A 27,644-nucleotide genomic window follows, 5' to 3' on the forward strand; every position below is an offset into this window, starting at 1 on the left:
AGTAATAGTGGATCCAGATGATTGGATGAATAAAATGTGGAATACGCATGCAATAGAATATTATTTAGCTTTAAAAAGGAGGGGAATCCTGACACATGCTACAACATGGATGAACCTTGAGGACATTACACTAAGCGAAATAAGCCAGTCAAAAAAGAGCACATATTGGATGATTCCATTTGACTGGATGACTCCATTTGACGATAATATGAGTTATCTAGAGTAGTCGAATTCATAGGGACAGAAAGTAGAAGAGTAGTTGCCAGAGGCTCAGGAAGAGAGGTATGGGGAGTTGTGTAATGGGTACAGAGTTTCAGTTTTGCAAAATGAAAAGAGTTCTGCAGAGGGATTGTACTATTGGTAGCACACCAATGTGAATGTACTTAATGCCACTGAACTGTACTCATAAAAATGTACAGTTAAGATGGTAAATTGTATGCTTTGTGCATTTTACTGCAAGTAAAACAAACGTAAGAAATTTTGTCCAAAGGGAAAAATGCAATATGTTTTGTCCAAATGGAAGAATGCAAAATGGCATAGACATGCACATGAAAAGGAATAAGCAAAGAGAAAACCACTGCATGGTGGGTGGTGGCATCATCACCATTATATCATTTTTAAAATGTATTTAATATTCACACATTTCCTTTAAAAACATTTTTTTACTCAAAAAAGTAAAGATATCAAAAGAATACCTAGCAGGAGAAAGGAATAAAAGCACAAATAGATCTGAATGATACTGACAACATGGCTGTGGTCATGGGTTCCTGATGTAAAGGGATGCAGAGCTCGTTAAGTGCCAATGTCCCTTAGTCACTTCCCTTTGATGATGGTGGTGGTGGTGGTGATAATGATGGTGATGGTGATGGTGGTGGTGATAATAATATTGGTGGTGGTGATAATGATGCTGGTGATAGTGGTGGTGATGATGATGATCATGGTGGTGGTGGTGGTGACAATGATATTGGTGGTGGTGATAATGATGCTGGTGTAGGTGGTTATGGTGGTGGTGATGATGATATTGGTGGTGGTGGTAATTATGCTGGTGATGATGGTGATGATGGTGGTGATGGTGGTGGTGATGATGATATTGGTGGTGGTGGTAATGATGCTGGTGGTGGTGATGATGATGGTGATGGTGGTGGTGATAATGATATTGGTGGTGGTGGTAATGATGCTGGTGGTGGTGATGATGATATTGGTGGTGGTGATAATGATCCTGGTGATGGTGGTGGTGGTGATGATAATGGTGGTGGTGGTGGTGATAATGATATTAGTGGTGGTGGTAATGATGTTGTTGGTAGTGGTGATGGTGGTGGTGATGATGCTGGTGGTGGTGGTAATGATGCTGGTGATGATGGTGATGGTGATGGTGATGATGATGATGATCATGGTGGTGGTGGTGGTGGTGATGATGGTGGTGGTGGTAATGATGCTGGTGGTGGTGGTGATGGTGGTGGTGGTGGTGGTGGTGTGGTGATGATGATATTGGTGGTGGTGGTAATGATGCTGGTGATGATGGTGATGGTGTGAGGATGACGATGGTGATGGTGGTGGTGATGGTGGTGGTAGTGGTGATAATGCTGGTGATGGTAATGATGATGGTGGTGATGATGATGATGGTGGTGGTGATAATGATGATGGTGGTGCTAATGATGGCGGTGGTGGTGGATGAGTGGTGGCGATGATGTTGGTCGTGGTGATGATGTTGGTAATGATGATAGTGATGGTGATGGTGGTGGTGATGGAGGTGATGATGATGGTGGTGATGGTGGTGATGATGATGGTGATATAGTTGAACTGTGGAAAACAGAATTAAATAAATTGGAAGGAATTCAATAACACATACTTGATACTAAAACATGAAGGTAGATGAAAGTTCTAGGCAGAGACTCAAAGACTACGATTGCTGTTAGTGCAAGAGTTTGGTGATGAATGTCAGGGATGGAAGTGCACATACATGTGCCTATGCTGAACTGGGAACCATGAAACCAGAGTTGCAACACACCCTGTGTATATCAGTTCTCTTCTTGAATCCTCACTCTATCTGTGAAATAAAAAGTCTGCACTGAGGAATCTTCAAGCAACCTTTCAGCTCTAACAGTTTCTAAATGGACTGAACTTTACCAGCCCCTTAGAAGATAAAAAAAAAGACAGAAATACTCCAATGTTGAGTGTCTAACAGGAGCTCCTGTTAAAAAAGCATTTCCATGAAGTTATTTTTAAAATAATTAAATGCATATTGCAATGCTCACAATAAATATGTGAATACAAACAGGAGAAATTCATGTAAATATATAATTATATTATGCACATTATATAAATGTCATATAAACTCTGAGAGGGTAGAAACCAACCATGACTACAGATAATCCTGAATAAATTACTTGTTATGCTTAGCTGTTTTGCATTATGAAAAATGACCTCTGTGGCTCCCTGTTTTTTTGTTTATCTTTGTGTAGGTCTTACCCACCATAGAAACTCAACAAGGGCAAAACAAAAGCCATTTCAATTGAACATTTTAGAAGATATCCAAGTGTCACATCTTTCTGATTCACACCAATGTGCCCAAGTAGCATGCTGCTGTGGAGTATACAAAGGGATGAATTGAGGAAGGAGAAGACCCTTGGAGGACCCTGAAGGCACAGCTGGGAGAGATGAGAGAACAGAACAAGATGATGACTATTCACAACATTTAATTGAGTTTGGCGTCTTCTGTTGCCATGGAAGAGGTTTGGTGACCACGGGCCTTTAGCACAGAGTAAGTTGGATAAGGTCAGTATCTTTACTGAGTTTATCCTTGAGCTCACTGAGGTTCCCTGATAAACAGGAAGTTGGAGCCATCAGACCCTGTGCGAGGATGTGGGGACAGATGCTAAGACCAGAAGGCTGGTCCCCTGAGAGAATTCAGAGAGAATTCTCCCAGCTCTTGAAAGATTCACTAGATACTGAGAAAACCTGGGGAAGTGGGGAAGGCAAACCACTCAGGTGCCTCTCTAAGTCTTGCAAGACCTCCTGGGGAAATCAATTGAATGGTAATGGTTGCAAGTCAAGGTGATGGGTTTGCATGCAGAGGTCACTCACAAATTCTGAGTTTGCACATAGGATGTTTGCTCTGTGAGGGTATCACAGAACATTTTCTGTTTATTCTACATCTCAACATAATGTTGTGGGAAAGTGATAGTTCTGCTCTTCAGAGATGCCCACAAGAGCTGGGAAAAACTAAATGCCAGACAGAAGTGGGCAGCCCCTGCCTGTGGCTCTGCACCAAGTTTAAGGTTGAAAACTAGGGTGAACATTTATTTACCTGGTTTTCTGAACACACCATGCCAAACAATTGATCTTGGCATACTGGCATAACTGATTCTCTAGGAAAGTAAAGGTAAATCTCTAGAGAAGACTGTTATGGACTGAATTTTTGTGTCCTCTAAAATTCATATGTTGAAGCCTTACCCTCCAATATGATAATATTTGGAGGTGTAGACGTTGAGATGTAATTAGGTTTATATAGGATCACAGGGGTGGGCCTGCCATGATGGATTTAGTCTTCTTATAAGAAGAGGGAGAACTCCACCATGTGAGAACACAGCAAGAAGGCAGGCATCTGCAATCCAGGAAGAGACCCCTCACCTCAAACTGAAGCCACTCAACATGCAGAACTTTGTCATGAGAGCCTTAGCAAATCAACACAATGATGACAATGACAATGACCACACATGCTGGCAACTTAATCTCAAACTTCCCAACCTCTAGAACTGTGAGAGAAAAAGAAAATCTATTATTTAAGCCACAAGGTCTACCATAATTCATTATAGCAGACTAAGACAGATGCAGTGATTATATTATTTACTTCTTATTAACTAAATAGTAATAACGATGATGATGGTTCTGGTTGACTCATGTTCCCCTAAAATTATATGTTGGACTCTTAACACATACTACCTCAGAATATCACTGTATATGTAAATAGGGTCATTGCAAATTAAGATGAGGTCTTCAGGGTGGACCCAATCCAATATGACTTATTTCCTTATGAAACAGAAAATTTGAGGGCCGGACACGGTGGCTCACGCCTATAATCCCAGCACTTTGGGAGGCCAAGGCCGAGGGATCACCTGAGGTTGGGAGTTCAAGACCAGACTGACCAACATGGAGAAACCCCATCTCTACTAAAAATACAAAATTATCCGGGCATGGTGGTGCATGTCTGTAATCCCAGCTACTCTGGTGGCTGAGGCAGAAGAATCGCTTGAATCCAGGAGGTGGAGGTTGCAGTGAGCTAAGATAGCGCCATTGCACTCCAGCCTGGGCAACAAAAGCAAAACTGCATCTCAAAAAAAAGGAGGGGGGGCGGGAATTTTGGACACAGATACAGGGAGAATTTCACATGAATGTGAAAGTAGAGATCAGGGTGATGCTTCTACATACCAAGTGATACGGTTTGCCTATATCCCCACCCAAATCCCACCTTGAATGGTAACTCCCATAATTCCCATGTGTTGTGGAAAGGGAGAAAATTGAGTCACGGGGACAGTTTCCCCCATACTGTTCTTGTGGTAGTGAATAAGTCTCACAAGATCTGATGGTTTTATAAGAGTTTTCCCCTTTCACTTGGCTCTCATTTGCTCTTGCCTGCTGCAATGTAAGACGTGTCTTTCATCTTCCGCCATGATTGTGAGGCCTCCACAGCCACATGGAATTGTGAGTCCATTAAATCTCTTTTTCTTTATAAATTACCCAGTCTCGGGTATGTCATTATTAGCAGCATGAGAAGAGACTAATACACTAAGGAGTGCCGAAGCAACCACCAGAAGCCAGGAGTGAGGCCTGGAACAGATTCTCCCTCAGTGCTCTCAGGAAAAGAACGACCCTGCCTTGCCACCCCTTGATTTCAGATTTCTCACCTCTGGAACTGTGAGGCAATAAATGTCTGTTGTTTAGGTCACCCAATGAGCAGGATTTGGTGATAGCAGCCCTGGCAAGCCAACACGATGACGACAATGGCAATGACCACATCACTGCCTTATGAGTGAGTACACACTCACTTTACACAGGGGGCACAGCAGGGAGAGATGAGAGAACAAAACAAGATGGTGGCCATTCACAACATGTAATCGAGGTCAGGTTTTTCTACAGCTTCTTCATTAGAGAGGTTTGGTGACCACGGGCCTCTGGCGCAGAGTAAGCTGGATAAGGACAGTCCTTGAGTTCACTGAGGGTCCCTGACAAACAGGAAGTGGAGCCATCAGACCCTGTGTGAGGATGCAGGGAAGGATGCTGACTAAGACCAGGAGTCTGGTCCGCTGGGAGAATTCAGACCATGGTGATCATATCACTTGGTGTGTGATTGCCCCCCAGGCCATGGTGGTTGCACTTACAAAGCATAAAGTAGATGAGGGCAAGACCCCAGCTGGAGGCAGAGACCAGGCTTGGTGGTTATTCAGCCACCACTATCTGCATGGCCTTGGGAAAGCAGCTTGGCCTTGGGCAAATGGCTTGGCCTCTCTGGCTCCAGTGTCCTCATCTCTAGAAGAGGGGTGACATCACAACGCAAGGGCTTGCCACTTGCTGCAATTATGTAAGAGATCGTGTACACAAGTGCTCGGCTCCTCATAAATACTTTACAACTACTCGCTATTATGTTTTTATTCTAGAGTTCCCAGTTTACAAACCCTTTGCAGAGATACCATCTAATCTTCCCACCCATCTTGCCCCCAGCTCACTACTGGTATTATGATTCTCTTCTCTACAAAAACAGGGAAACAGCAGCTTCTAAGAGTCCTGGGTTGTTGGCTCCTAAATTGTTCACCCTGACCTAGCTTGGAGTCCCCCACTTTTCTCCAGCCACTTGAGGCTTGCTTAGCCTGGAGAAAATGTGTATTCCACTTAAGCCACTTAATGTGTAGATTTTATGCCCTAAACAAAGATAACACTAATGAATTCACAGACAACCTTTTCAGCCCTGTGATAGAAAAAGATTTTCAGTCACTTTAGCCCAAGCTACATTTGCACCCAGGGTCACTCAGAGAAAAGGACAACACATTAATCTTTGTCCTCCTTGTGTTGAACAACCTCTCAAATAATCCATAGCACCACATGAAGTGAAACTCAAAACCTTAAAACGCCATCTCTCTGGTCCCCAATTAAAACATAATCTTTTTAAGCTGCCAATACCCACTGACCAGAATCAATAGAGGGGAAGATTATGAATGGCATTTCCTAGTGATCTGGTCGGACAGGGAATGGATTGCTGCTGTCAGGTCCAGAGGGAGGGGAAAGTGGATGTCCAAGGTAACTGCAGATAACCTGGCTTCACCCTCTCGTGTAACTGATGTGGAAATCATATCTTCTGTGTACAGTCATAGAGGTGATCTTTTAAAAATTCCTGCTAAGCCACAGTTTAAGTTTCAGGGAAATGAATTAAGTACTGCTCCAAGCATTCGACAGATATATTGTAAGAGCATCCTCTGTGCCAGGTGCTCTGCTAAATGTGGAGGGTGGTGAGATTGATGTGGAGTTGGTGATGTTCTGGGAGCCACTGGTCTTCCTTCCTTCCACCTTTTAACACATGAGAAAAATGGGGCTTAAAGTTGGCATGGGATTTCACACAGGTGACAGAGTCTGCACCAGGCCTGGGCTCCTGATGCAGAGGCTCCTGCCCTTTCGATCTCACCACACTTCAGTTCAACTGGCTCTGAACTTCACACCCACTGGGGCCTTTCCACATAACAGACGTGAGTGGTCCCTGAAAATCTAGCAGTGACCACACCCCACAGTAGCTCAGGACTTCTCTCTGAAACATTTGCCACATCAAATGAGGATAAGACTTGAGGCCAAAGATTAATTCCCAGAAGTCACTGAAAATGCTCTGCTCTGGTCACTTTGACCTATATTTCCATGTTCTGTTCCTAGGCCAGCATGGTGGACTGGCAGCTGTGTTCTAATTCCTCAGCCTCAAAAGTAATCATTCTCTATAAACACCGCTTCTTTTCCCATTTTGGACATCACCTGGATTTAAGAGGGTTTTTGGGAGAGATGCTAACAGTGGGCATCTACTCAGTACCAGGTGCGACGACTTACCGCATATGAACCTGCGGTGGGAAGGTCGCTTGAGTGCAAATGCTCAGTGGGAAGGACACTGCTTTTTCCAGGTGATGGGCCCTCCTCCATCCCACTCCCTAAAATGTCTTTCTGGTAGGTGGAGTCTGGGCTTCAGGGATGAAAAAACAGGGAGTGGACTAAGGAAGGCCCAGAGAAGCTGAGGATGACAGGAGATGGCCTTGGGAGAGATCTTTATAGTGAATGAAGCATGAGGGCTTTATAATGAACTATGAGAGAGTGTTATATAATGAGAAAAAGATAAGTCAAGATGGAGAGGCAGAGGGCAAGAGAGAGAGAGGCCAAAGCAAGCCTCATGGGCTGGGAGAACCATGTTGGTCTCCCCTATGCTGAGTTGGCTTAAAAAAGAGTGCTCCAAAGAGGCAAGGGGTATGATGAAATTAGAGAGGAGAGAAAATGGAATGTGAGAGAGAAAATGGAATGGGGGAGCACGAATTGGGTCATTTTCAATGTCTTTCAAGACATTCAAGTTCAAGGTTAGAGTCATTTCATTACTCTAGTTGCTCAGGCTGCTCATTTCTTTGATTGTGATCCTTTTCATGTGGATTCAGAAATCACACAGGATCTATTTCAGAGGAGCATCGTGCTGGGACCACGGACTAAGGACATCCTTCAAGATAGAGGGATGTCAGAGGAGGGGGGACTGTGCCCCAGAAAAGGGGAATTATTTTAATGAGGTACCAGCAGATGTCTACAGCATTGACTCACCCAGGGCCACACTAGCCATAGGTGGCCAGGCTAGAATCCAGCCCCAAGTTCCCCGCTCTCCAAGACCTCTGCTATTTGCCTTTGACCAGCTTCCTCCCCTGGTCTGGCATTCATGCCTCGTGCAGGGCTAATGGGGTAACATGACAGCATCCATGGTGATGTGGTTTGGCTCTGTGTCCCCGCCCAAATCTCATCTCCAGCTACAATCTGCACTTGTGGAGGGAGGGACCTGGTGGAGGGGATGGATCATGGGGGCGGTTTCTCCCATGCTGTTCTTGTGATAGTGAGTGAGTTCTCATGAGATCTGATGGCTTTATAAAGGGCTCTTCCCACTTCACGTGCTCTCTCTCTCCTGCCACCATATAATACGTGCCTGCTTCCCCTTCCACCATGATTGTAAGTCTCCTGAGGCATCCCAGCCATGCAGAATGGTGAGTCAATTAAGCCTCTTTCCTTTAGAAATTACCCAGTCTTGGGTATTTCTTTAGAGCAGTGTGGGAACAGACTAATACACACGGTCTAAAGATGGAGCCATGAGGACCCTTTAGAAGACAGGGCCTCATGCCCTTGGTGGCACCTTTGTGAGAGGTGAGCACCTTTATGACAGCTGAGCTCCAGGAAGCTGGGAGAACTGTGCCGGGCCTGGACTGGGTAGACAGGGTGGGGGAATGGTAAGAGCACCCTGATTTGGCAGAGCAGGGTTTATGAGAGTAGAGGGCTACTTGGAAAGACAGGCAAGGCTTAGACAGGTAGGGCCTTGAATGCCAACAGAAGGGCTTTGAGAAGGCACATTTCCATGGAGACTCTCTCTAAGGAGGAAACTCAGTCCAGTTGCTTAGAGATGTAGTCCCTCGTGCTTAGAAAGAGTTCAAGGGAGAATGTCAGGGACCCCACGTGTTGCCATTGTTCTGTTTCTTGTCCTGACCCTCCCGAAGCAGAAGTAGTCTGATCAAGGTCTACTTCTGACCTACATAACATCAGAAATCTTTAAAAGTCAGATTTGAGAACTTAATATAACAGTGACCTTCTGATGCTTTCAAAAACAGTGCATCTCTATAAAGAACTCCCTAATTCATTAAGTGGGACAGTCATTGAAATGCTAAAATAGATCTGGATCTGAGAGACTCATAGCTGGGGTTTGGAGGGAGACTTGCTGTTCCTTGGATACCCTGGAATACTCGTTCTCTCTCTCTCTCTCTCTCCTCCCCCCCATCCCCTCTCCCCCTCTCTCCCTGTCTGCAAGAATTCCTTTTGAAATGTACACACACTCACACATACACAGAACAAGGGTCAATGTATCTATCAGTGACAGTATACCCACCAGTGACATTTTAGCATCATAACATCATATTTTAAAACAAACAAATTGGATTTTAAAATTTTGTATGGTTTTTGTTTCCATGGAATTTACATTTGGTTCACTGGCAACCAAAAGAATCAGAATAAAACTTCAATTGTTATTTTATAAAAAGACAGAAAATAATGTTTAATCTTTATGGAAAATATAAGAAATAGGTACACAAAACACATGAAATATTTACAGTTTAATGTCATCAGAAACCCAGATGTCCATCTGTGGATCATTTTATAAGGAATCTCTCCATCTATTGAAAATCAAGCTCAGTTTTACTCTAAAGCGTGAATGTGCCAAGGAGAATGTCAAATGGTACAAGAGACCCCCAAGCTCTCTGTGTGACACTTGGCCCTGCCCCATCCCAGCATTTCATCCTCATGCCTCACTTGTGACATTGGTGTAATTGCCCTATTTTGCCAGGTGGCTTGTCAAGGATGAGTGAATCAATTTGGGTGTTTTGGGCTGCAAGGAACAAAAATAGTCCTGTAGCTGGCTAACCAATGAGGAAGGCCATTGGTTGCCAGACTTCAGTTCCCTCTTTCTCCTGATGGTCTCTTAGCTTTGCTCCTCTCAGCCAAGTCTTTTAACGTCACGAGGCAGATCACTGGATGAAAGTAGCATGCGTCCACGTTCACATCTGGAGCAAAAGAGAGGAACTAGCTTCCCGTGGTTCCCTTCTGAGAATGAGGAAGTTTATTTCCCAAAAGAACTGGGCAAGTACCTCTAGTTTCCTTGACCCAAGTTGACTCAAGCCTGCCCATTTCTTTTCTTTCTTTCTCTCTTTCTTTCTCTCTCTCTTTCTCTCTCTCTCTTCCTTCCTTCTTTTCTTTTCTTTTCTTTCTTTTCTTTTCACAGTCTCACTCTGTCGCCCAGGCAGGAGTGCAGTGGCATGATCTTGGCTCAATGCAACCTTCGCCTCCTGGGTTCAAATGATTCTCCTCCCTCAGCCTCCCAAGTATCTGGGATTACAGTCATGTGCCACCATGCCCAGCTAATTTTTGTATTTTTAGTAGACAAAGTTTTGCCATGTTGACCAGGCTGGTCTTGAACTCCTGACCTCAAGTGATCCGCCCATCTCGGCCTCCCAAAGTGCTGGGATTATAGGTGTGATCCACCACCCCCTGCCAAGCCTGCCCATTTCTGAACCACCCCAGGGCGCCTGGGATTTCCTCCAGGGGCCAGGCCCAGTCAGCTGAGGCAGGGGCTGGTGGCATCCACCACAGTTTCTCAGCTCAAAGGTGTCCGAGAGCCCTCAGTGTGGGTGAGTTGCCAGAAATTAACGGTAAAATATGTAACACAAGCAACCATTGCTATGCATGCTCTGAAATATCTGAAAACATTCAATTCTTTCATGAATAGGATTTTAAATACTGTTTCCCTGCCTCACAAACTGACCCAGATTAGACATAAAAGAAATTATTGGACCTTAAGGTAAAAACACTGCACACAACACACACCCACAAACACACACACACACACACACACACACACTCTTTAAAGCTCAGAAATAGATAAAATGAAAACCAGCACGTACATTATGGAATTTAAAAACATAAACTGGTAACCCGGAGACATTATTAATTTTGAAGTTATAACTAATGTGATTCATAAGAAACACTGAATGATGATGTCAAAGAACCTATAACTGTTAAAACGCTGAAACGTAAAATACACTACAATCTGACATTGTGATTATGAAGAACTTATTTTGCTCAGCTGAGTTTTCTTACTAATTTTTAAGTGAGCAAATGTCTTTCATAATAACACATTGATTAATGGTGACGCTTATTAGGAGCTCATTAAATGCAAACCTGGGCCAAGTATACCCTGCATCGTTTCACTTCATCTCCACATCACCTGGGAAGGAGGTGCTATCCCTGTTTATGAAGGAACTTAAAAACTGAGGCTTGGGGAAATTCCTTAATTTTCTAAGACATCCAGGTAAGGAGATGTCAGCTCCAGGCCTGGACCATCTAACCATGATGTCATCAGGAAGGAATTCTCCGAGGCTTCCCTAGGCTGGGTTCGTGGATTTCATTCAGTATTCACTGGCTTAAAATCATTAATTGAGTGCCTTCTGTGTTCCAGCAGGCACTGTGTTAAGCATCACCAGGAACTGCTTCGAAACAAAACACAAACCCCGAGAAACGCTTTGTTTTGGCATTTCATTTTTCCAAAGGGCCAGAAACTCAATACAGAGCTCATGATTTCACCTGTCAGAAAAAAAAAAAAGTCAATGCCAATGTCAAAAATTTCCATCTGTCTTTTATGTATCTATGGTTGGGACAATTTAACATGACTGAGGGTCTTGATTTTATCCACAAATATTTTTTTGAAACAAAAATCTTTCTCTAAAAGAAGTCAGTAGGCCCTATACTATGGGTATATTATAATTTACCATATTCAGCTATTATTGAAAATGTATTTGGCTTTCAAATTTTTATATTATAAATATTACTGAATTTTATATATATATATATATATATATATCTGTAACTTTTGACTATAATTCTCTAGGTAGAAAAGATACCTAGCAATTTAATTACAGTCAAAACATGGGAACATCTCCAGGGCTCTTAATGAGTGATCTGATGAATTATTGTCCCGAAGTGACAGATGAGCGTGTCCATTTCAGCCCAAATAGGTCCCCATGGAGCCTGAGACTGACTCAAGTCTTTGGAATGTGGTGAAATGGACCATCTCAAGGTGCTATTCTAGGGTTCGGTTCTAGGCATGGCCTCTTTTGAGTGATGGTAATTACTGGTGTAAGCGACACACTTTCTTGTTAGAGGGTCGTTTAGATGAATTTAAGTGGACACATGTCCACTTAAATGAACATAAGTTGCCAGGTCAACTGAGTTATTTGTCAGGAGTGAATCTGCAGGCCTTCCAAGTAACCCTCATCGTCGGTGACTTGGGAATGGCCAAGCCTATGCTCAAGTCCAAAATTGACAGAGGCCTGAGTTTCTCAGGGGCAGTTTCCATTTTCCTTTCTAGGGGCAAGGATACAGAAAGTGGTAGAGCATCACATTAAAAAAAAAAAATATATATATATATATATATATACACATCCTTGCATTCCTTCAACATGGTTACAAAAGTTCTTCCAAATGAATGACAACAATTATTCTGCAAGACCCTTCCTAATTTTGATGGATAAGATTCTAAGCAATTCTGTAGCACCACAGCACCCCCCAACCCCCAAGTATAGCATTGGGCACAGAGCAGGTATGCAGCAAATATTTGATGGGCTCCATTTGTATTCAAGTCAGTATAGTTTCCTAATGTCCAGCCTTTACTTGCAAAGATTCTCCTCCACTTTTACTTTGAAACAGAATTATTTTGAGAGCTCCATCTTAACGTTCAATGTTTAAAGAAAAGCAATGTTTGCTAAAGAGCAGGAATCAGAAAACTAGAGCCCACAGGCCAAATTCAGTCTACTATTGTTTCTGTATGGGCTGAGACCTAGGAATGACCTCTACATGTTTGAATGGTTGAAAAATAAAACCAAAAGAATAATATTTCATGACACCTGAAAATTATATGAAATTCTAATTTCAGTGTGCATCAGTGAAATTTGTTTTTTGTTGTTGTTGTTTGTTTGTTTGTTTTCAGACAGAGTTTCACTCTTGTTGCCCAGGCTGTAGTGCAATGGCATGATCTCAGGGTTTCACCATATTGGCCAGGCTGGTCTTGAACTCCTGACCTCAGGTGATCTGCCTGCCTTGGCCTTCCAAAGTGCTGGGATTACAGGCGTGAGCCAACTGCTCCTGGCCTGAAATTTGATTAGAACACTGTCATGCCTTTTTGTGACCATATTTTCTACAGCTGCTTTCATGCTATACTGGCAGAGTTTGGGGGAGCAGGGGTGCAGAGAACCTGTGACCTGCAAAGCCTAAAGTATTTGGTATTTAGCCTTGTAGAGAAAAAGTTTGCTGACCCTGCCACAGAGGACTTGTCTTATTTAAAGTATCTAATAATCGAATAAAGAAAGCAGAATATAAATAAAAATAGTCTGTGCACCCCCTACAAATAAAGACATGTCATATATCATTAAGAAGCTACCAGATTTCTATTTTCTTGATTTTTTAATCTACATCTGGCTTTTTAAAAATATACACATGCCAGAGATTGCAAGCAGAGTGGTTCAAAAAGGAGTAGTAAAATGCAAATTCAATTTTCATCTTTTAACAAGCACAATGAAACAAAAAATAATAATAAGGCATATATTCTAAAAATTGCCAAAACGATCCCAGACAGCCATGGGGCTGAAATCAGTTATGACACAGGCTTGCCTCCCTTGCCTGGTACTAATTCTGTAAGGGAAAAGGTAGGATTGACCTTCACAAGAGATTTAAATGGTCTTTAAAAAAAAAAAATGCAGCAGACCATCCCCCTCTAAACAGGAATGTGGCCCCTCCCATCTCCCTCCTATGGTAAAGGTTGCTCCTCAAAGTCGGTAAGTAACTTACGGTAATGGATTTCAAAGTCAAGAATCTAATGCAAATCTAAGTATTTGCTTATACACTCTCTGAATCCTCGACAGATTAAGTTTGGAAGTATTTTCATAGATCACATCTACATAATCTAATAGAGACGATTTCAGGAACACAGAAGATGGTTCCTGGGATGTGTTTGCCGGAGTGTCGCTTCTCGCCAATAACATTAATAAAGTATGTGTTTTTGTTTAAATTTTTTTATTTCATCCAATTTATAGAACAATGTTGAGAGGTTTTAAATAATATTCTACTTCTGTTGAGGTCTTTATCTTGACAAAACTACTGGAGAGAAATGGACGATTCTGAGGATAAGGGATCTTTGTTAAGTTTATGTAACATAATTGACTTTGTTAAAGGACGTTTCGGAGTCGTGTGATTTACATCTTGGGAGAGCTTAGTACATCATCCACACGAGGTTCCACTTATTTAAATATTTCATTTTAAAAGGTGCAGCAGGCCCGTAACTTCATCAGCACCCACCCTTCCCAGCTGAAATGGATTCTCTAGCTCAATCATTACACCCGCGAGTCGAACAAATGAAGTCTCTTCGCCGCTTCCCTTGACAAGGACCCCGTGCTGTTGCATTACCTTTCTCCATCAAGTGACATGAGGCCCAGGCAAGATTTTCCTAAGCTGGTGTCACTGGGGGGGATCAGAAAAGATTAGACTCTTGAAACTTCCATTTTTCTAGTGTAAGTCATTTTTTCAGGTGTAAAGCACGTCAATGCATGCAAGTCGATGGGGAGGTGAGGAGGACAGAGCAGCACATGCTTAAGTGCACGCTCTGAGTGCCCTATCATTCACTCCCAGCTTCATCGTTCATCCGCTGGATGGGCTTGGGTGTGTTGCTTGACCACTCTGAGATTCCCTTTTCTCTGTTGTACACTTACGCCAATAGTACTGAAGCCTTGCACCATAAATGCATGCACCAGATGATGGGCACAGGCTCTGCCAGGACTAGTGTCACCAAGATAGCCAGCTCATGTCCTCAAGGAGCTCCAGAGAGCCCATTTCCTTCTCCAGAGCTCCCTCCTCATCAGAGCTCACATTACTGGGAGGGTCCAGACCATAGGCAAGTCAACAGACAACTGAAGCAGACACTGTCAGATTGGAAGAAGCATTGTGAAGAACATCAAATAGGATGACCCCCAAAATGAGTAATGGGGCTGGGGAGATGCTTCTTTCAAGAGGGGCAGCGGAGAAGTCCTTGCTGAGCACAGACCTGAAGGAGTCTGGCCAGGCAGAGACCCAGGGATGAGCACTTCAGGCAGAGGGAAGAGCAGGTGCCACTGCCCCACGGCAGACCGAGCAGGTGTAACCAAGGCAGAAAGCTGTGCAGGTGGCACCCTGGGAACAGAGAGGGAAGGGAAAGCAAGAGTGGAGACGGGTTCAGGTGAGACTGAGCTCTGCAGGTCTTGGAACAGAGCTTGGCTTTATTCCAAGGGTAGTAGAAAGCCACTCAAGAGTTTAAGGGTGGAAATGCCATAAATGAATAAATGAATAAATAGGAATGAATGAATGAGGCCCATAAAAGAACTTTTGAAAGCCATTACACACACACACACACACACACACACACACACACACACACACAAAGGAGCTATGTGTTTATTGCCCTTGTATTCTGCACAAGCCCAAATACAAGAGAAAGTTAGATCTGGGACTGGTGCAATAACCTGAAGTGACCTCAACTAAGGCTAATTTGGGATGCTTAGAGAGGTCACAGGGGTATAGTCATCCCTTCTACAGGCATGAGCTTACAACTCTAGGTGCTGAGCATCATTTTAACAACTATGCCAAAAGAACAGCTCAGATCACAAATACGCACTTACAGGAGAAAATGTGCAAATGGTCGTAATGCTATATGAGTGAGCACCTGTGCCTTGGGACACAGCCTCCAGAGGAACATAGATTTGAAGAGTGCTGTTCCTCAAACAACTCAGACAATCATGCTTACTGGTGTCAAAGTAGATTATGCAAGCTTCAAGTGACATGTAAATATGCACATATATATTATGTGTAACTAATATGCAAGCCCCCATGAAACGTAACAGAGCCAAAAAAACTTTTTAAAATTACTATTTTATGTTGTATGAGACCTTAAGTGTATGTTAGTAAATTAACAAATTGATTATTCCAAGTTGATTTTTTTAAGTAGTCAGCAACACTTTGTGGGAGATCTTTTCATTGGGAAGATAAGGGATGACATGACACTTGGGTTCATCTCATATTTATGTATGTGCAACTTACATTGAAACTCACCAATGTGGTCATTTCTAAGTCAGCGTGTGCTTGCTCAACTACTCCTTACATGAAAACACTGGGAGAAATGTCAGTGTGGCATCCAGAGTAGACAATGTATGCTGGGCAATCTCTTGCTTTTTTCTGTACCATCTCCTCTCCTGCAGAGACTGGAAATGTGGATGCTGCATTTCTCAGCCTCTGTGACCAGCAGGCTTACACAGGTTCTTCCAATGAGAGGTGCTTATGCAAGATATGGAAGATGGGAAAGAAGGAAGAGTCATTATTACCTCTGAAGGGCCATAAGGAGCCAGTGCTTTTGCAGGCAGCTGGCATGAGGCTTTAGCACTGACGGGTCTCTGGGCAGCCCCCCATGAACTGCTGATTTCAGTGCTGCAGGAGCTGAGATTGCTGGCAATTTCTGTAGCTCCTGAGCTCCTAAGCTGTTTGTAGCAGTGGCTTCCCTGACCTTGCAACCCCAGGTCTTCCAGTCGTTTCAAAGCCTCTACTTGCTGTGTTGTCTCTTCCTCCTTGAGATACTCAGGGTTACTTTAGTTTGCCTGATGGAAGTGTCACTGATACAGATTGTCAGTACATCTCTCTGACTCAGGCTTCAGCTGCCCCTGACCTTGGTTCTTGGCCACCCAAGCTCCTCAGCACCCCCTGCTCTCCTTTTATAAAATGCTAGAGCAGCATGAAATGCATCAGTGAACAGAATGCAGAGTTCCCCATCCTTGTTGGTGTACCAACAAATACTGCAAGCTCACTAACCAACTATGTGATGTGGGGAATCTCCAGGAAGGGGGCCCTGTGGGTCTATGAGTCAGGCCCCACATTGAGACTCTGAAGCCAGAAACCTGAGCTCTTGAACAGGCTCAGTGCCTGGGGTAACCTCTTCTAACCTCCTCCCCTGGACGTATATTTTACCCGGCTCCTCAAAATTGACCTGTGTCTCCCAGCCCGAGGTAAGTGCAATTTTAGTGCCAAAGCAACTCCTCCATGGATGTAAGGAGACTAGACCTGAAAGCAGAGCAAAAATGAACTCAGAGAAAGTGAGAGCTGTGGTCCTTCACAGACAGCACTGACTTGGGGCAGGGTTCACCTTTTTAGAGGAGGGAACTGGAGCAGTCACTGTCCTTCCAGAAAATACCCTCCCCTGGTGTGTTAGTCTGTTTTCACACTGCTGATAAAGTCATACCCAAGACTGGGCAATGTACAAAAGAAAGAGTTTTAATGAACTTACAGTGCCGCCTGGCTGGGGAGGCCTCACAATCATGACAGAAGGTGAAAGGCACGTCTCACGTGGTAGCAGACAAGAGAAGAGAGTTTGTGCAGGGAGACTCCCATTCTTAAAACCATCAGATCTCATGAGACTTATTTACCTAGGAAGTCTTTTCTTCCTCCTATTGCTGCCAAGCCAAGTGAGGTCTCCCTGTTCCTCCACCCCTCTCTGGCCTGTCATCTACTCAGTATCATTGTCTGTCTATATAGCAGTCAGCATTTCCCAAAGCCAGCATGTCTTCAAGGGAGCAAGAAATTATCAATTTATTTATATTTTTGTAACTCAACTGAATCTGTATTTGGGGTCTATATTGGTAAAAGCACAGCTTCAGTAGAGGATATAGAAGTATAGGCTCTTATGACATAGAGTTCCCACAGTATTTCCTTAAATAAGAGGGAGCTTTATTTCTCTCACATATCACAGTCCAGAGCAGGAGGGAGCTCTGCATCTCTCCCTGGGGTGCCCAAGCTGGTGAGATGTCTCTGCCATCCTTGATGTGAGGCTCCCATCTCTGGCTGTAAGTTGGGTGGTTCAGTTGTTATCATCACATGGTCAAGTGCAATTCTTCCACCGTAGGTTTGAAATTGCAGACTTTGGAGGGTGGGAGACACACAGAGGGTGGGAGAAGAAACTTCATTTTTAAGTACAAGAAAGAGAGTTGCACACACCACTGTTTTCATATCCCATCGTCCTTGAGACAATGGGCAGAATAGTGGCTCCCAAAGACATCCTTGACTTAATCTTCAAAACCTTGAATAGGTTGCCTTACTTGGCAGAAGACATTTTGCAAAAATGTTTAAGGTTAAGAACCTTGAGATAAGAGGTGGTCTTAGATTTACCCAGGAGGGCTCCATGTGATTGTGTGAATCCTTAAACACGGAGAAGGTTTCCTGGCTATAGTCAGTCAGAAAGGCATGTCATGACAGAAAAAGGATCAGAGAGAGAGAGAGAGATGTGAGTTTTGAAGATGGAAGAAGGGGCCATGAGCCAGGGAATGCATGCCTCCTCAAGAAGCCAGAAGGGTTAAGAGAATGAAGAGAATGGATCCAACTCTGGAACCACCAGAAGGAACACAGCCCTGCCAACACCTCGATCTTATCCCAGTGAGATCGGTATCAGAATTCTGGTCTCTGGAACTGCAAGAAGGTAAAATTGTGTTGGTTTAGGTGGCTAAGTCTGTAGATATTTGTTATAGCAACAATGGTAAACTAATATGCCTTGTCACATTACCCTACCTAGCTACAAAGGAAGCTAGGAAATGCAATCTCTGGCTTGGTAGGCATGTACCCTCCCTCAGATGTAAGAGTTGACCTCCCAGATCTCTCTGGGGCCATAGGAAATGCAAAGTATTGGTGTCAGACCCTGTCTGCACTCACCCAGCCCATATACACGAGCAAACCACTCTCCATAAAGGAAGCCTACACAGCCTATGCAGGACAGAACCCCACCATCACTACAAGGCTGGGAGCAGAAACACCTCCCAGGATGCCAGCTAGAAAGTGAGGCATAGGCACCCTCTTGCCTCAGATTCCCATGTTGACCAAGGGTCTATTAGTTTTCACCCACCCCAGCCATTGTCTGAGCAAAAGAGCAGTGTGCGACCCTTCTGAAAAATGCCCCAATATCTAACTTTCTTATGCCCCTCTCCCCAGCTCCCCAGCTCCGAGGATCTTTACCTGGGCTCTGAGTATAACTTCTTCCAGCCCATCTGTGCCTGGACTGAGGCTTTTGAATTTTGAAGCTAGGAAACTGATGACTTCATTTTTTAAGCTCCCGTGGACAATGTCCCTTTGGGAGCCTGGGAGTCTGGTATCTGGTTGCTGGGGCTGCAAGGTCACCTTCATCTATCAGGGGGGGAAAAACACAGAATTTCTGAGTAGGAAACACATCCTGAGCTGACACCACCCCTTCACTCTGCCCCACACACTCACATCTCCTTGAGAGCAGGCATGATTTTATAACATCCTTGTTGTCTGAGTTTCAGTGGGTGCTCAAAGGAAGTTTGCAGAACAAATGAGCATTGAAAAGATGGCCAGACAAGGATTACCAGCCCATTTGGGAGAAGAGGAAACTGAGGCTAGACAGGCTACTTGATGAAGCAGATGCGGACCATCTTTGCCTGCACATCCTCCAGCCATTCAGCTTCAGGATGGGATTCAAGGCAGATGTCCAGCAGCCACTGCGGGCAGCTCTCTGTTGGGTACTGCCTCCAAGCTCACATGGCCACACATCCAGGAGGCATGGGCTGGAACTAAACCTCACCCCCTCCTTCAAGCAACCTCGACAATGACCCACCCCTGCCTCCGTCCCTTATCAGGTGGGATCATTCTAAGGCACATGGCTCACACTCCTGGCACCCCTGGGGGTAGTGTTGAGACCATGCGCCTTCTCTCCTGCCTCACTTCCTTACTACATCGCCTGTGCTCCTCAGTCCCCCAAACCCTTGTCTCAGGTCTGACTCCAGAGAAACTCAAGGTAAGATGCATGTCTTGACGGTGGGTACAGTGCTGGGAAGTGGCACTGTCAGACGTCAACATGAAGGAGTCCACGGACTGACACAAATCATCACTCCTGGTAAATAAATGCTGCCCAGCGAGGGAAATTCTGAAATCAGTGCCTTCCAGCAATTTCTTCCCCACTGCAGGGAAAGACACCTCATTCCCCTGTGGCCAAGCAGGCTCTTCTCTGTCCCCTGAGAATCAGCATCCACATCTGACATTTAATTTGGTCACTGGACTCCCACTCTGCACCTACCATGCACCAGAGGACACCAAGAAGGAGGAGATCCGCTGGCTCCAAAGCTGCTCTGGCTCTAGGTAGAAGGAACAGCCAAGAATGCAGGTAGAACAACAGCAGCAACCGTCCTTCCTGGGCCACCCAATAAGATGAGAGCAAAGTAAAAGATGGCAGTCCCTAGCAATTTCCAAGGGAGGTTTTGAGAATTAAATGAGAAATTGGATATTCTCATGCATCTGGTTTAGGGGCAGCAGTCCATTAATTTTAGTATTCATCATTATTATCTACACACTCATCTATTTATTCATCTATGTCATGATAATAATATATCACAACAAACACACGAATCCATGATATTGCTTCCATTTTATGGATGGGGAAATTGAGGGCCAGAGAGATGGACAACTTGCCTGAGGTCACACAGCTGCCATGTTGGGCTTTGCACTCCAAATCTCAGGCTAACATTTTCTCATCTCTCATTTTTGACATAACTCATTGAACTCCCTGGAACATTAACCTGAGATCACGTTTGCAATCCAGTCTCCATTTTTTAGTTTCTCTAGGTTTACTTTATGGCAAGCTCGTGGCTTAACTCTTAAGAGTGGGCTTCTTGGGGAGGCAGAAGGGGAAATGAGGACCTGGTCACATCCTGCCTTAGCTCCTAATACACACCATTTGCCGCCCAGGCCTGGGGATTTTCTTGACTCTGTGTAAGTGATGAATCAGCCAACGCAGCCAGAATATTATTCCCACTAGCTCAGTGCCTCCCCATCCGTGAAATCCTAGGGTTTTAGAGACAACATCCTCCACCCAAACATATTTAACAAAGGCAGACAGTTAAGTGGTCAATTGGTATACCCACAAGGCCATAGGAAATGAGACTCACCTCCCAAGTCAACAGGGTGTCATGGCTCTGCAACTGTCCTCTGCATCTACTAAGATGAGAAAAATCAGCAAAGTGGGACAATGACATACTCCGGATCCCCTCTGGTCCCCACTCTAGCTAAGTTAGTTAGAGGAGTCTTGTCCTGGGATGCCTTCATTCTGATCTCCCTCACATGTCACCTCCCCTGGGAAGCCTTCCTGGTTTATCCCAACCCAGAACAACTCTTTCTGCTGTATGTGCCTCCTCCTAACATCTCTTGCCCACATCGCCTGGTACTTACAGTTCTTTCGACAGGTGCTTGTGTCATCTACCCAGGAAGCTCCCTGAGAACAGCCAGAGCTCATGCCTTTGGACATTACCACCCAGAAAATGGGGCATGGCAACCAGAAGGTGCACCCAAAGACATTTGCTGATCAATTGAGTGATGAACTCCTATGCATCCTTCAACACTTAGGAAGCCTTAGTGTTTGCTTCAAGTGCTCCAGGAAGCCTTAGAAGGATTAGGATAGACTCCTTCCCAGGTTTCAGCACAGGACCTGGCATGGAGAAGATTATGGTGTGGAATCTACATAGCTCTCATCTCAGTCCTTAGACTTGCCTTCTTCCCTTGAAGTATGTGGTGGACACAGGGTATTAAGTCTTTTGCAGACAGGGGCTGTGGTTGTGTGTCTTTCTCTGACACCCTAGCCTGTAGCTGGTGGTCAGTAAATACTTGATTGCAGAATGACTTAATAAAGGCATGAGTCCCTTCTTTCTCTTCTTCAGCCCTCATTTACTTGTTCAACCAGACTTGATGGGTGCATTGTACTAGCCTGGAGATAAAGGAGGCTACACAAATAATCTCTGCCCTCGAAGAGGGGAAACAGGGAGAGAGAAACTAATGGATAGTGAGCCTGTATTTTTTTTTTCATTTAATCCTCACAAGTGCTTCCTATGTTGGGTAATCTCATTCTTTTTTTGCCAATGAGTAAAAAGGATTATCCAGACAGAGTCAGTTGTCCAAGGTCGTAACACTAATAAGTGATGGGGCATCTGTTTGAATCAAGGACTGTATGACTCCAAAACCCATCTTGCTAGGCTTCCTTTTTGGAGAGAGAGTTAGAAAACCATTTTTAAAAGAAGACAAATAATAATAGGGGGAAAAGTGTGAAGCTACAAGACAGATAAACAAATTGCTGCAATTGACCAGGTCTGATGTCAAAGAAATCGACTCCACTCCAGTCCACACCCCACAGACCTTCCTCTGGCATCCAGTCCCCACAAAGTATAGACAGGCAAACCTACCCAGGCATGAACCATGCCACGGGCGCCCCAGGAAGGTGGAATGGAGATGTACTCACGAGCCTCAGCTTCCCCGTGGAAAATTATTTTTAACTTTCATCATTATTATCTACACACTCATCTATTTATTCATCTATGTCATGATAATAATATATCACAACAAACCCACAAATCCATGATACTGCTTCCATTTTATGCATGGGGAAGTTGAGGGCCACAGAGATTGATGACTTGCCCCAGGTCACACAGCTGCCATGTTGGGCTTTGAACTCCAAATCTCAGGCTAACGTTTTCCCATCTCTCGTTTTTGACATAACTCACTGAACTCCCTGGAACATTGACCTGAGATCATGTTTGCAATCCACTCTCCATTTTTGGATTTCTCTAGGGCCACTGCTCCCCTCCCATCAGGACAGAACTTTCTAGACTCTTTAGGAAACTTCTTTTTCTCTTGGCATTTTCTCCCCTATCACAAGAGCAATTTTAATTTTTTCCTGTTTCCTCTTGTCTTTTCAATGTCCTGGTCCCTCCACAAGGGAACTGCAGTTTCCTCTCACTCCTGATGAAGCTCTGCTCTTTCTTCAGGGGGCCATGTGAAGGTCTTCCCCAGCAGCAACTTTTTCAGCCCTTCCCCATCAGTTTCAGGGCCCTGATTCCCCCAGCCTCTCACAAGCCCTGCTGTTACACTTGCCCCTTTCTCTGCCTTCCCCACCTTTCTGCTGGCTGCTGGAGGGGCTGCTGGAGGGCAGGGCCGTGTGCATCCATCAGACATCTCCTGAGCTTAATGCCCACCAGGCACACCATGGGGTTGAAAGAAGAAGTATCTAAACCAGCTGTCATCATGGCTTAAAACTTTTATCATGGTCGATTTTTCACCCAACATTCTATCAATTTGTCTATTTTTCAACAAGGTAAATCATCCTCAACATTTTCAGTAGGTGTCTAATGTTCAGTCCAGTCTCCAGCCCACACACATTTATGGTGTGGCTGACATGAGCAGGCACTGTGCAAGGCACAGGGAATCCAAAGAGAGATGCCATTTGCATCCTGCCTGCTGGCTATTAGGGCAACATACCAACACTCAAAGATTCAAAGGATCTTGAAATGGAAGTGGGTATCTACACAAACACACCCATTTGATGGATGAGAAAACAGAGGCACGGGGAACTTGTACGAGGTCTACCTGCAAAACCCTAGCAGAGCCCTGACTGGTACCCACTCAAAATCCAGACCTCCATCCAGGCCTCTCGCCAGCACACTCCTCTCTCAACAAAGGAATGCACTTCTTTATTAGACTTCCACAGAGTCCTAAATCAAACCAAAGCATTCAAATTTTTAAAGTTTGATCAGCTGAGAAATAAGGATATTAAATATGATTAAATACGATTACGTTTGAGGGTACAGACTGTTCTTCCATTACCTGCTTTGATTAAAAAAAGCTATCTGGGCTGTGAGGTAGAAAAGTTAAACGCGACAAGAAGAGAAAAGTCTATCAGTTTGCTGTCATTCCTACTTTTTGTAAGAAAATAGTATTGTTTAAGATGTGTTCATCGCCACATCAAGAACACATGAGTTAGCATCTGCAGTTAATATTTTTCTCTCCCCCTTAATTGCTAAAAATAAGAACGATTAGGAAGAATAAAAAGTTATTCCTATGATTCTTCAGGGACCATAAGAAAGGCTACATTTTTTTTAATGGAACATAGACCAGAAGCTCGGATTCCTAAGCTGAAATTTAATTGGTGCAATATTGAAGTTTAAAGAGTAATAAAGTTTTTTGTCCTCAGGTTACAAGGGGAAAATTACCCATAACATTGTTTGGATTATAATATCTTAGCTGCTGCCCTGGCCTATCTTTTTCCTGAGATTATTATTATCATTACTGTTCTGATGGTTTTCCCCATTTTATCCCTTCCCCTCCAAGCTTTGCGAGTGGAGCTGAGCTTCCAGGGAACTTTTCAGGATGGCTGGGACATGATGCGACCAAAGCGGATCTGGACAAAGGAATGTTATAAGGAAGTGCCAGTAGGGTCTTTACAGCAATGCCAAATGTCATCTTCTTGAAAGATGAGATAAATGACCAAAAAAAAGAGGAAGGAGATAGAGAGAGGGAACCCTTGTGTAATAGCGCACTTATTTCCACCTTCTAATTGAAGAGTTGGCTGGAGCTCAAAACATGGCTCTGACCAACTTCAGCCCTTAAGATGCCTGCATCGCCACCAGAGGGAAAAGTAATCAATCATGAATTAGCCTTTTATTAGTGAAGGTTGAGAATGTCATTGAACGAAAGGGGGAAACAAACCCACAATGGATCGTTCCTACAGCTTAAATAGTTTAAAGATGCATAAGCATCGTCAGGAACTATAAAAACAGTTTATGTCAAAATCATTCAAAGATCTTCAGGTCTTAGAAAGCTACATTACAACCAAAATTAGAAACCAGACGTTGTTTGGAAAACAGGAGACCTGCACTCCACGCCCCCAAGTGTTCGTGGACTTGGCATCAGCTAATTGCTCTATAGAAAGCGCCTGGGTGACTGTTTTCCCAGGGTTGTGACAGTGGAGACTTAAGTCTGGGGCTTTTTCAGGGCCCACTTCATCCGCAGAAGTATCAGGATGTAGGATTGCTGGATGTAGTATCAATACAGGATGATCCGTTACGTTTGAATTTGGGATCCACAACAAATAATCTTTCAGTATGTCCCATACCACTTTGGCAGGCTGAGGTGGGAGGATCACTTGAGCCCAGAAGTTTGAAACCAGCCTGGGCAACATAATTAAAAATTAGCTGGGCATGGTGTCTTGTGTCTGTGGTCTCAGCTACTTGGGAGACTGGGGTGAGACGCTCTCATGATCCCAGGTGTTGGAGTGAGCCGTGACGGCACCACTGCACTCCAGCCTGGGCAACAGAGTGAGAGCCTGTCGCTATCAAAAAACAAAACAAACAAAACAAAAACTTACCACATACGTCTACCTAAGCATTTTTTCTTGTGTATCTGAAATTCAAATTTTACTGGACATTCTGTATTTTATCTAGAGGCGCCAGGCCAGAGGCAAGCTGCACTTTAGCCTACCTTGTCTTTCCTGCATTTCCTCCTGGGGCCCTGAAGACCCACAGAAGACTCAGGCTGTCTGGGGTCTCAGGCAGGAAGGAGCTGTCAGCATGAGCAGGAGCAGCTGGGCATGGTGGCATGCAGCCCTATCTACTCAGAGGGCTGAGGCAGGAGGATCAGTCCTGCAGTCCTGGCTACTCAGGAGACTGAGACAGGAGGACGGCTTGAACTCAGGAGTTCAAGTCCAGCCTGAGTAATACAGCAAAATCCCAGCTCTAAAAGAAAAAAAAAAATGAGCAGAAAGGATGAGAACAAGACCTATTTCCAAGGGTACAACCTACAGTCCTGAGGCAGAACTTTCCAGAGAGCCCCTCCATGTTTAGATGCAGAAGAGGAGCAAAGAGTCCTTGGGATTCCCTGTTTGGAATCCCAAGATACATGCTGCTTGCTGGGCTCAGGGCTGTGAGACTTTGTATTTTTCTCTCATTATTAGGCACCTGCCACCAGGTGAGGAACGATGCTCTCAAAAAGCCCAGGTGAGAGATTCTCAAAGTTAAAGGTGCATGAGCATCATCAGGAAAACTTGCCAATAACCCAGAGGCCCTGGCCCTGTCCCTTGTAATCTCTGATTCAGTAGGTCTCAGGTGCACCCTGTAATCTGGATTTCTAACAGCCACCACCCTCCCACCTATCCCGCACCCCCACACATCCGGGGATCCTGATCTAGGTAGATTCTCTGAGAAACACTGACCTGGGTTTGAGGCTCTCCTCAAACTCAGATGGAGAAAAGCGTTCTTTGTAAAATACAGTATTAAAAACATTTTCTGCAAAGATAATATCATTCATGAATCTGGCATTTCATAATCTGATTACAGATAAATGTTATTTTAACAATGTGATGTAAAAATCACAGTAAATAGTAATTTTTCTACAAATGGATTATTCTTACAGAAATCAATTTTCTTGTCTCAGCCTATATTTTTGTTTCTTAAACTCAATACAATTTTTTCCATGATGAGGACTAAAGTTGAATTATTTGTAATAGTTTAAAGACAGGCATATATGTTACTTCTGTGCTGTTAGATAAATGTAATTACAAAGTTTTAGAATAATAAAAATGAAAATTATAAGATGAAAATAATTGCAGAATTTTAGATTTATGATGTAAAAAGAAAGCCGTTGACTTACAAAAATGCAAGTTTGACTTTAAAGGACATTTTCCAGATTAAGAATTAAGAAAATTCTCCTAATTAAGTAAGTAAGAACTGGTATTTTTGTACATATATGATAATATAAAAATAATGCAACTATATTATTAAATTCATATGTAATATCATTAGACAAACCACTACTGGATACTAATAAAACAAGCTCTTCTCATCAATGAATGTATGTCAAAATACGAGGAGGAATTTTGCCCTTACTGTTTTGAAAGTTCCATATGACCTAGACATTCAGTGTCAGAACAACACAGTATTTTCCCACAGGCTTTACACAATGGCCTAGCTAGGAAAACTTTTATTTATATTTTAAAGGTATATAGAAAGTTCTTGGACTATTTTGAATACAGCACTTAGATAACACTAGAAAACATCATCTAAAGAAAATAAATTAAAATTGGAAAGTACGGTATTATGAGTTGGTCAAATTGCAGCATCCAAAAAGATATGTTGACGTTCTAACCCCTGCTACCTGTGACTCCAGCTTTATTCAGAAATAGGGTCTCTGCATATGTAACCAAGTTATGATGACCTCCTGAGGGTGGTCCCTGATCCAATATGACTGGCGTCCTTATGAGAAGAGGGGAATTTGGACACAAACTCACACTCAGAGGAGACACAGTGGGAAGATGGCCGTGTATTAATGAAGGGAGAGATCAGAGTGATGCTGCCAGGGGCCACCAGAAGGGGGAAGAGCCAAGAAAGGATCCTCCCCTAGGGCCTTTGGAGAGAGAAGGACCCTTCCAACACTTGGTTTCAGACTTCTGGCCTCCAGATCTGTGGAAGAACACGTTTCTGTTGTTTTAAGCCATGCAGTTTGCGGTGCTGTGTAGGGCAGTCCTGGGAAACTCATATATGTGGATTTTATTACAAGTCCACTGAAAAGGTTTCATTTTCTTTTTTCAAAACAATAAAGTGAAATGATAAAAAAAAAAAAAAATTTAAGTCCTCCAGGGACAGTGGCTCACGTCTATAATCCCAGAACATTGGAAACCCAAGGTGGAAGAATTGCTCAAGGCCAGGAGTTCAAGACCAGCCTGAGAAACATAGCAAGACCCCTGCCTCAACAAAAAATTTAAAAATTAGCCCAGCGTGGCATTGCATCCCCGCAGTCCCAGCTACTTGGGAGGCTGAGGCAGGAAAATCCCTTGAACCCAGGAGTTTGAGGCTGCAGTAAGCTGTGATCACACCACTGCACTCTAGCCTGGGTGACAGAGCAAGATTTTGTTTGTAAAAAATGAAAGAAAGAAAAAGAGGAAAAGGGAA

This window comes from Colobus angolensis, unplaced genomic scaffold, assembly GCF_000951035.1.
Source record: "Colobus angolensis palliatus isolate OR3802 unplaced genomic scaffold, Cang.pa_1.0 Scaffold32, whole genome shotgun sequence".
In the NCBI taxonomy this organism is placed as follows: Eukaryota; Metazoa; Chordata; class Mammalia; order Primates; family Cercopithecidae; genus Colobus; species Colobus angolensis.